Raw genomic sequence first — 10,851 nt, forward strand, 5'->3', positions numbered from 1 at the left:
AATCGTTAGGCAAGGGTAATTTAAGTGTAGGAAAGGATGAAACAGCGTCTGTGACACCAATAAGTATAGATAGTACAATTTTCTCATGGCTTCTGGAAGGAAATACTGTAGGAATGCTCAACCGGTGTCGCTCATTCAGCCGACAGAAATTTGCAACCGGTTCTTCCCATTAATTAAGCAACGGGTCGGAGTCAGAAGCCGAGCCTTCTCTGGTCTCTACTCCTCCCGTTACCCGGTCTGAGACGCCGAAGCCTCCCGCCATTAGCTCTGACATATTGAAAACCCTAGTCATTGGCGACTCCATTACCCGCAGTATTAAATTTAAAACGAATCATCCAGCGATCATACACTGTTTACCAGGGGGCAGGGCTACCGACGTTAAAACTAATCTGAAGATGGTGCTGGTTAAAGCTAAAACTGGCGAGTGTAGAGAGTACAGGGATATTGTTATCCACATCGGCACCAATGGCTCAGTGGGTTTTGTTCAACATGTCTCCGGACCACATTCATACTCTGGACCTAGTTTTGTCCCGTGGAATAAATGTTGTGGATTTTAATGTTTTTCCTCATAATCCTGGACTATTAGACCACTATTTTATTACGTTTGCAATAGCAACAAATATTCTGCTCAGACCCCAACCAAGGATCATCAAAAGCCGTGCTATAAATTCTCGGACAACCCAAAGATTCCTAGATGCACTTCCAAACTCCCTCCACCTACCCAAGGACGTCAGAGTACAAAAATCTGTTAACCACCTAACTGAGGAACTCAATTTAACCTTGCGTAATACCCTAGATGCGGTCGCACCCCTAAAAACAAAACACATGTGTCATAAGAAACTAGCTCCCTTGTATACAGAAAATACCCGAGCTCTGAAGCAAGCTTCCAGAAAATTGGAATGGAAATGGAGCTACACTAAACTGAAAGTCTTCCGACTTCCGACTGTGCAGTATCGAAGAGCCCTCACTGCTGATCGATCCTCCTATTTTTCCAATTTAATTGAGGAAAATAAAAACAATCCAAAATGTATTTTTAATACTGTCGCGAAGCTAACTAAAAAGCAGCATTCCCCAAGAGAGGATGGCTTTCACTTCAGCAGTGATAAATTCATGAACTTCTTTGAAGAAAAGATCATGATCATTAGAAAGCAAATTACGGACTCCTCTTTAAATCTGCGTATTCCTCCAAAACTCAGTTGTTGAGTCTGCACAACTCTGCCAGGGCCTAGGATCAAGGGAGACACTCAAGTTTTTTAATACTGTAATGACCTGACTAGATCATAAAGGAACAATTGTCCAGACAGAGGATTGAGTTTACGAATTGACGGTTTATTAAACCAACTTTACACAGGCTACTGTTTGGCCGTAGCCCACGCCAAATAAATGAAAGATAACCCACAAGCCAACCGTGACCTTCTCTTGTGAAGCCCAGACGTAAAGAGAGAGAACAAAGGCTAAACCTGGTCTTAACTTCCAATGCTCCATCCCCTTGCCCAACCCCCCTTCACGCCACTCCGCCAAACGCCAGGATGCCCGGCATCAGAACATTCCAGGCATTCCCGTGATTGGCAGATAGCAGGTTGATTGACATGTCGGACCCCGCGAACACTGGGTACTGGTAAGTACAACACAACCACCTACTAGCCTAACACATAACAAACACACAGCTGTCTGTGCGGGTCGCTACAATACTATATCTCTTGACACATTTCTGAAAATAATCATGGCCTCTAAACCTTCAAGCTGCATACTGGACCCAATTCCAACTAAACTACTGACAGAGCTGCTTCCTGTGCTTGGCCCTCCTATGTTGAACATAATAAACAGCTCTCTATCCACCGGATGTGTACCAAACTCACCAAAAGTGGCAGTATAAAAGCATCTCTTGAAAAGCCAAACCTTGACCCAGAAAATATAAAAAACGATCTGCCTATATCGTATCTCCCATTCCTCAAAAAAAAAAAAAGCTGTTGCATAGCAACCCACTGCCTCCCTGAAGACAAACAATGTATACAAAACGCATCAGTCTGGTTTTAGACCCCATCATAGCACTGAGACTGCACTTGTGAAGGTGGTAAATTACCTTTTAATGGCGTCAGACCGAGGCTCTGCATCTGTCCTCGTGCTCCTAGACCTTAGTGCTGCTTTTGATACCATCGATCACCACGTTCTTTTGGAGAGATTGGAAACCCAAATTGGTCTACACGGACAAGTTCTGGCCTGGTTTAGATCTTATCTGTCGGAAAGATATCAGTTTGTCTCTGTAGATGGTTTGTCCTCTGACATATCAACTGCAAATTTTGCTGTTCCTCAAGGCTCCGTTTTAGGACCATTATTGTTTTCACTATATATTTTACCTCTTGGTGATGTCATTCGGAAACATAATGTTAACTTTCACTGCTATGCGGATGACACACAGCTGTACATTTCGATGAAGCTTGGTGAAGCCCCAAAATTTCCCTCCCTGGAAGCCTGTGTTTCAGACATAAGGAAGTGGATGGCGGCCAGTTTTCTACTTTTAAACTCAGACAAAACAGAGATGCTAGTTCTAGGTCCCAAGAAACAAAGAGATCTTCTGTTGAATCTGACAATTAATCTTGATGGATGTACAGTCGCCAAGCTTGTAGCATCATACCCAAGAAGACTTCAGGTAGTAATCACTGCCAAAGGTGCTTCAACAAAGTACTGAGTAAAGGGTCTGAATACTTATGTAAATGTGATATTTCAGCATTTAGTTTTTATAAATTTGCAAAAATGTATAAAAACTTGTTTTTCTTTGTCATTATGGGCTATTGTGTGTAGATGATGAGGGGAAAAAACAATGAAATACATTTTTAAATAAGGCTGTAACGTAACAAAATGTAGAAAAAGTCAAGGGGTCTGAATACTTTCCGAACGCACTGTAAAATAAATCATTCAAATACTGAGCTACAGTGTAGTGTAAGCCAGGGTTCCCCAACTGGTGACCCGCGCGGGTGGTTTTATTTGGCCCCCAAAGTGTTCGTAGACAACAACAGCAGTTTACCACCCTGCATACCACTGCTGGCTTGCTTCTGAAGCTAAGCAGGGTTGGTCCTGGTCACACCCTGGATGGGAGACCAGATGCTGCTGGAAGTGGTGTTGGAGAGCCAGTAGGAGGCACTCTTTCCTCTGGTCTAAAAAATATCCCAATTCCCCAGGGCAGTGATTGGGTGATTGACACTGCCCTGTGTAGGGTGCTGTTTTTCAGATGGGATGTTAAACAGGTGTCCTGAATCTCTGAGGTCATTAAAGATCCCATGGCACTTATTGTAAGAGTAGGGGTGTTAACCCTGGTAATCTGGCCCTCAAACCAGCATGGTCACCTAATAATCCCCAGTTAACAATTGGCTCATTCATCCCTCTCCCCTGTAACTATTCCCCAGGTTGTTGCTGTAAATGAGAATGTGTTCTCAGTCAATTTACCTGGTAAAATCATGGAAAGAAATATTTCTTTTTTTTACATAAGACCAGGAAATCAGTTCCAAGTGATTTTAATTTAATTTGCGGTCTACAAATGATTTGTAATTCCGTTCCGGCCCCCTGACCATCCGCTCAAGAAAAAATAGTCCCGCAGCTGAATCTAGTTGATGTGTAAGGGGGGAAAAAGGTGAAATTATAGGATGGGCAAATGGCGGCTTGCCCCCCTTTTGTAAGCCTGTGGATCAATTCTCTCTACCCCATGGTAAAATGAGTAGAATTGCAGCAAAATTGCTCCACAACTGCAACGTTTTTCTCTACGCTGTCAAGAGGAGGGCCCAAAATGTTTTGCTGGTAAGGTGTGGAGGCCCCCGAACACAATGTTGCTTAGGGCCCCCAAAAGGCTACTTTAATTATTTTCTGACTGCATCTGTGGGTATGGATGTGGGTACGCAGACCCGCAAACCACTGCGGCCCCTCATGATGAGTTCAGATTTTTTTGTGGCCCCACCCCACCATCACAGTTGCCCATCCGTATTTGAACTAATACAATTGCACAGAGAAAGGCCTTTTGTTTAAAAAGTAATACTTTTTATCTTAAAAAGGTAGGGGTCAAAATTATTGACACCCCTGTTTTCAATGCCTTTCAATATCTCACCTTGGGAGGATAACGGCACTCCGCTTTTATATCAAATGTTTGATGAGTTGGAGAACACATTGGGAGGGATTTTAGACCACCAGTGGTGGGTTTGGTGTCGAAATGAGAATGCATGAGCAGAAAATAATCCCATACCTACTGTAAAATATGGTGCTTTGAAGTTATTGGGCTATTTTGTTTCAACTCAACTGGTCATCATGAACTTTACCCAGTACCAGGACATTCTTTTTTTCGCAAATTTATAAAAATAAAAAAAACAGAAATACCTTATTTACGTACAGCACCTGTCAAAAGTTTGGACACCTACTCATTCAAGGGTTTTTCTTTCTTTTTAGTATTTTCTAAATTGGAGAACAATAGTGAAGACATCAACACTATGAAATAACACATGGAATCATGTAGTAAGCAAAAAAGTGTTAAACAAATCAAAATATATTTTATATTTGAGATTCTTCAAAGTAGCCACCCTTTGCCTTGATGCCAGCTTTGCACACTCTTGGCATTCTCTCTACCAGCTTCAAGAGGAATGATTTTCCAACAGTCTTGAAGGAGTTCCCACAGATGCTGAGCACTTGTTGGCTGCTTTTCTTTCAATCTGTGGTCCAACTCATCCCAAATCATCTCAATTGGGTTGAGGTCGGGTGATTGTGGAGGCCAGGTCATCTGATGCAGCACTCTATCACTCTCCTTGGTCAAAAAGCCCTTACACAGCCTGGAGGTGTGTTGGGTTATTGTCCTGTTGAAAAACAAATGATAGTCCCACTAAGCCCAAACCAGATGGGATGGCTTATCACTGCAGATTTCTGTGGTAGCCATGCTGGTTAAGTGTGCCTTGAATTCTAAATAAATCATTGACAGTGTCACCAGCAAAGCACCTCTACACCATCACAACTCCTCCTCCATGCTTCACGGTGGGAACCACACATGCAGAGATCCTCCGTTCACCTACTCTGGGTCTCACAAAGACACGTCGGTTGGAACCAAAAATCTTGAATTTGGACTCATCAGACCAAAGGACAGATTTCCACTGGTCTAATATCCATTGCTCGTGTTTCTTGGCCCAAGCAAGTCTCTTCTTATTATTTGTGTCATTTAGTAGTGGTTTCTTTGAAGCAATTTGACCATGAAGGCCTGATCCACGCAGTCTCCTCTGAACAGCTGATGTTGAGATGTGTCTGTTACTTGAACTCTGTGAAGCATTTATTTGGGCTGCAATCTGAGGTGCAGTTAGCTCTAATTGTCACACCCTGATCTGTTTCACCTGTCTTTGTGCTCGTCTCCACCCCCTTTCCAGTGTCGCCCATCTTCCCCATTATCCCCTGTGTATGTATACCTGTGTTCGCTGTTTGTCTGTTGCCAGTTCATTTGTTCATGAAACCTTCCAGCGTTTGTTCCCCTGCTCCTGCCTGTTTCTTGCTCCTGTTTTCTAGTCCTTCCCGGTTTTGACCGTTCTGCCTGCCCTGACCCTGAGCCTGCCTGCCGTTCTGTACTTTACCTCACCTTACTTGATTATTGACCTCTGCCTGCCCTGACCCTGAGACTGCCTGCCGTTCTGGACCCTTTGCACCTTCTCTGGATTATTGACCCCTGCCTGCCTTTGACCTGTCATTTGCCTGCCCTTGTTTTAGAAATAAACTTTTGTTTCTTCAACACTGTCTGCATCTGGGTCATACCTGACACGTGATAATAATGAACTTATCCTCTGCAGCAGATGTAGCCGGTTTCATTATAGCGCTTGATGGTTTTTGCGACTGCACTTGAAGAAACTTTCAAAGTTCTTGAAATTTTCCAGATTGACTGACCTTCATGTCTTAAAGTAATGATGGACTGTCATTTCTCTTTGCTTATTAGAGCTGTTCTTGCCATATACATTTACATTTAAGTCATTTAGCAGACGCTCTTATCCAGAGCGACTTACAAGTACATACATTCATACTTTTTTTTTTTTGTACTGGCCCCCCGTGGGAATCGAACCCACAACCCTGGCGTTGCAAGCGCATGCTCTACCAACTGAGCCACACGGGGCAAGTCAAGCATGGTGGTAAGTGCATCATGGTATGGCTATGCTTGACATCAGCAGATACTGATGAGTTTTTCAGGATAAAAAGAAACAGGACGGAGCTAAGCACAGGCAAAATTGTAGGGAAAAACTTGCTTCATTCTGCTTTACATCAGACACTGGGAGGGAAATGCACGATCCCCAACATCTTGACAGAGCTTGAACAATTATGAAAAGAATAATGGGATAATATTGACTGGACTTGGTCTTTTACCAAATAATCTATCTTCTGAATACCACCCCTACCTTGTCACAACACAATTGATTGGCTCAAATGCATTAAGATGGAAAGAAATTCCACAAATTAACTTTTAACAAGGCACACCTTTTAATTTAAATTCATTCCAGGTGACTACCTCATGAAGCTGGTTGAGAGAATGCCAAGAGTGTGCAAAGCTGTCATCAAGGCAAAGGGTGGCTACTTTGAATAACACTTTTTTGGTTACTACATGATTCCATATGTGTTATTTCATAGTTTTGATGTCTTCACAACTATTCTACAATGTAGAAAATAGTAAAAATAAAGAACAACCCTGGAATGAGTAGGTGTGTCCAAACCTTTGACTGGTACTGTATATTTCTCATAAATTAGAAGTATACTAAAATGGTATTTGAATTAGAATTCCTGTATTATTATTTTTACAAATAAAGTGTATTTATAATGTGTTTCAAGTTTACTTTTACAAATACACTTCTACTCATTAACCACATTAGTGTTGTAATTAGCCATGTATAGGTTACCTTTTTTCAGTGAATGTTCAAATCAAATGTATTTATATAGCCCTTCTTACATCAGCTGATATCTCAAAGTGCTGTACAGAAACCCAGCCTAAAACCCCAAACAGCAAGCAATGCAGGTGTAGAAGCACGGTGGCTAGGAAAAACTCCCTAGAAAGGCCAAAACCTAGGAAGAAACCTAGAGAGGAACCAGGCTATGGGGGGTGGCCAGTCCTCTTCTGGCTGTGCCGGGTGGAGATTATAACAGAACATGGCCAAGATGTTCAAATGTTCATAAATGACCAGCATGGTCAAATAATAATAATCACAGTAGTTGTCGAGGGTGCAACAAGTCAGCACCTCAGGAGTAAATGTCAGTTGGCTTTTCATAGCCGATCATTAAGAGTATCTCTACCGCTCCTGCTGTCTCTAGAGAGTTGAAAACAGCAGGTCTGGGACAGGTAGCACGTCCGGTGAACAGGTCAGGGTTCCATAGCCGCAGGCAGAACAGTTGAAACTGGAGCAGCAGCACGGCCAGGTGGACATGTTAACATGCTATATATAAAGCAGGTGTGGCTGGAGCAACAATTTAAAAGTAACATATATGATGCAGTACTTGTGCATCAGTGGCATTTCACACTTTAGTTGTTCACATTACAGTGATAAAGTACCATTTCAATAAAATGTGTAATTAAAAGCACAACATTATTCCGTTTGAAAATGAACATCAAAACATTTGAATAAGCTAAAAATTTGAGCAATATAATATTATAAATTATAAAAAACTGTAGAAAAGGATGCTATTATTATTATTATTATTAACTATTATTTTTTAACGTAAACTTTAAATATATTTTGTGGACATTTAAGTTAAATATACTTTTGTGAAAGTATACTTAAGTATATTTTCTTGAGATATGAAAAGTATACTTTCAGGAAGCATGTTCCTCAGCTGTGCATGTTTCCTTCGTGGAATAAACAATTGTCATCATTGTCAATTTTCTCTGCACTCTTCTGAACAGGAATTAAGAAAATACTTAAAAACTCCTCATTGGCACTGAAACTACATTACCTCGCAAAAGTATTCATACCCCTTTGGATTCTTCACATTTTATTGTTACAAATGGGACTATGCATTTAATGTGATATAGATTAGATTATAAATCAGGCAGGGTTGTCATCATGGAGAGAATTTGCAGAGATGATCACATGTACTGTTGACAAAATACTCCGGAGTCAGTTACCATGTGGAGGATGACAAGAAACACCCACATGCTTATTACCAGTTGGCCAGATACTGGTTAGATGAGTAATAGAGGCCTACGGAACTGGCTCCATACTCCTTTGGACTTATTCACATGTTATTGTTACAAAGTGGGATTAAAATGGATTTAATTGTAATTTTTTGTCAACAATCTACACAAAATACTCTGTCAAAGTGGAAGATTTTTTTTTAAATTGTAAAGATTGATAAAAATGTAATAGCTAAAATATAGTCATTGCATAGGTATTCAGCCCCCTGAGTCAATACATGTTAGAAACACCTTTGGCAGTGATTACAGCGGTGAGTTATCTTGGGTAATTCTCTAATTGTTTTACAAACCTGGATTGTGCAATATTATCCCATTATTCTTTTCATAATTGTTCAAGCTCTGTCAAGATGTTGGGGATCGTGCATTTCCCTCCCAGTGTCTGATGTAAAGCAGAATGAAGCAAGTTTTTCCCTACAATTTTGCCTGTGCTTAGCTCCGTCCTGTTTCTTTTTATCCTGAAAAACTCATCAGTATCTGCTGATGTCAAGCATAGCCATACCATGATGCACTTACCACCATGCTTGAAAATAAGTAGGCAGTTACTCAGTGATGTGTTGTGTTGGATTTACCCCGAAACGTAAGGCTTTGCATTTAGGCCAAAAAGTGTATTCCTTTGTCGTCTGTTTTAGCAGTCTTACTTTAGTGCCTTGTTTGCATACAAGATGCATGTTTTGAATTTGTATTCTGTATATTCGTATTCTTCTTTTCACTCTGTCATTTAAGTCATTGTGGACCCACTACAATGTTGTTGATTCATCCTCAGTTTTCTCCCATCACAGGCATTGAACTCGAACTGTTTTAAAATCACCAAAACGGTTGAATACATAAAGAGAATTTGAGTTCATTGTTGACAAAAATAATTTTATTAAATACATTTTAATCCCACGTTGTAACACAATATAGAGTGAAGAATACACTTGCTGTATACTTAAGTTTCTGTATACTTATAGTGTACTTGATCACTCATAAGCAGAGTTTGAATGAATATACTGAATTCCAATTAGTGTTTGAAGTTGAAGTACAGTTTTAATGAGTCTGTATGTTTAATGATAGTGAGCATATAGTATACTTAAAGACTGAAAAACAATTAATTTAAAGTACACTTTTAATAAGCATATTGAAGGTTGATGATAGTGTATTTATAGTATACTAAAAGACTGAAATAGCAATGAATATAAAGTACAATTTTAATAAGTGTGTTGAAGTGTAATTATAGTATATATATATATATATATATACTGTATATACAGTGGGGCAAAAAAGTATTTAGTCAGCCACCAATTGTGCAAGTTCTCCCACTTAAAAAGATGAGAGAGGCCTGTAATTTTAATCATAGGTACACTTCAATGACAGACAAAATGAGAAAAAAAATTCCAGAAAATCACATTGTAGGATTTTTAATGAATTTATTTGCAAATTATGGTGGAAAATAAGTATTTGGTCACCTACAAACAAGCAAGATTTCTGGCTCTCACAGACCTGTAACTTCTTCTTTAAGAGGCTCCTCTGTCCTCCACTCGTTACCTGTATTAATGGCACCTGTTTGTTATCAGTATAAAAGACACCTGTCCACAACCTCACACAGTCACACTCCAAACTCCACTATGGCCAAGACCAAAGAGCTGTCAAAGGACACCAGAAACAAAATTGTAGACCTGCACCAGGCTGGGAAGACTGAATCTGCAATAGGTAAGCAGCTTGGTTTGAAGAAATCAACTGTGGGAGCAATTATTAGGAAATGGAAGACATACAAGACCACTGATAATCTCCCTCGATCTGGGGCTCCACGCAAGATCTCACCCCGTGGGGTCAAAATGATCACAAGAACGGTGAGCAAAAATCCCAGAACCCCACGGGGGGACCTAGTGAATGACCTGCAGAGAGCTGGGACCAAAGTAACAAAGCCTACCATCAGTAACACACTACGCCGCCAGGGACTCAAATCCTGCAGTGCCAGACGTGTCCCCCTGCTTAAGCCAGTACATGTCCAGGCCCGTCTGAAGTTTGCTAGATAGCATTTGGATGATCCAGAAGAAGATTGGGAGAATGTCATATGGTCAGATGAAACCAAAATATAACTTTTTGGTAAAAACTCAACTCGTCGTGTTTGGAGGACAAAGAATGCTGAGTTGCATCCAAAGAACACCATACCTACTGTGAAGCATGGGGGTGGAAACATCATGCTTTGGGGCTGTTTTTCTGCAAAGGGACCAGGACGACTGATCCGTGTAAAGGAAAGAATGAATGGGGCCATGTATCGTGAGATTTTGAGTGAAAACCTCCTTCCATCAGCAAGGGCATTGAAGATGAAACGTGGCTGGGTCTTTCAGCATGACAATGATCCCAAACACACCGCCCGGGCAACGAAGGAGTGGCTTCGTAAGAAGCATTTCAAGGTCCTGGAGTGGCCTAGCCAGTCTCCAGATCTCAACCCCATAGAAAATCTTTGGAGGGAGTTGAAAGTCCGTGTTGCCCAGCAACAGCCCCAAAACATCACTGCTCTAGAGGAGATCTGCATGGAGGAATGGGCCAAAATACCAGCAACAGTGTGTGAAAACCTTGTGAAGACTTACAGAAAACGTTTGACCTCTGTCATTGCCAACAAAGGGTATATAACAAAGTATTGAGATAAACTTTTGTTATTGACCAAATACTTATTTTCCACC

The sequence above is a fragment of the Salvelinus namaycush genome, chromosome 34 (genome assembly GCF_016432855.1).
Source record: "Salvelinus namaycush isolate Seneca chromosome 34, SaNama_1.0, whole genome shotgun sequence".
Classification (NCBI taxonomy): domain Eukaryota; kingdom Metazoa; phylum Chordata; class Actinopteri; order Salmoniformes; family Salmonidae; genus Salvelinus; species Salvelinus namaycush.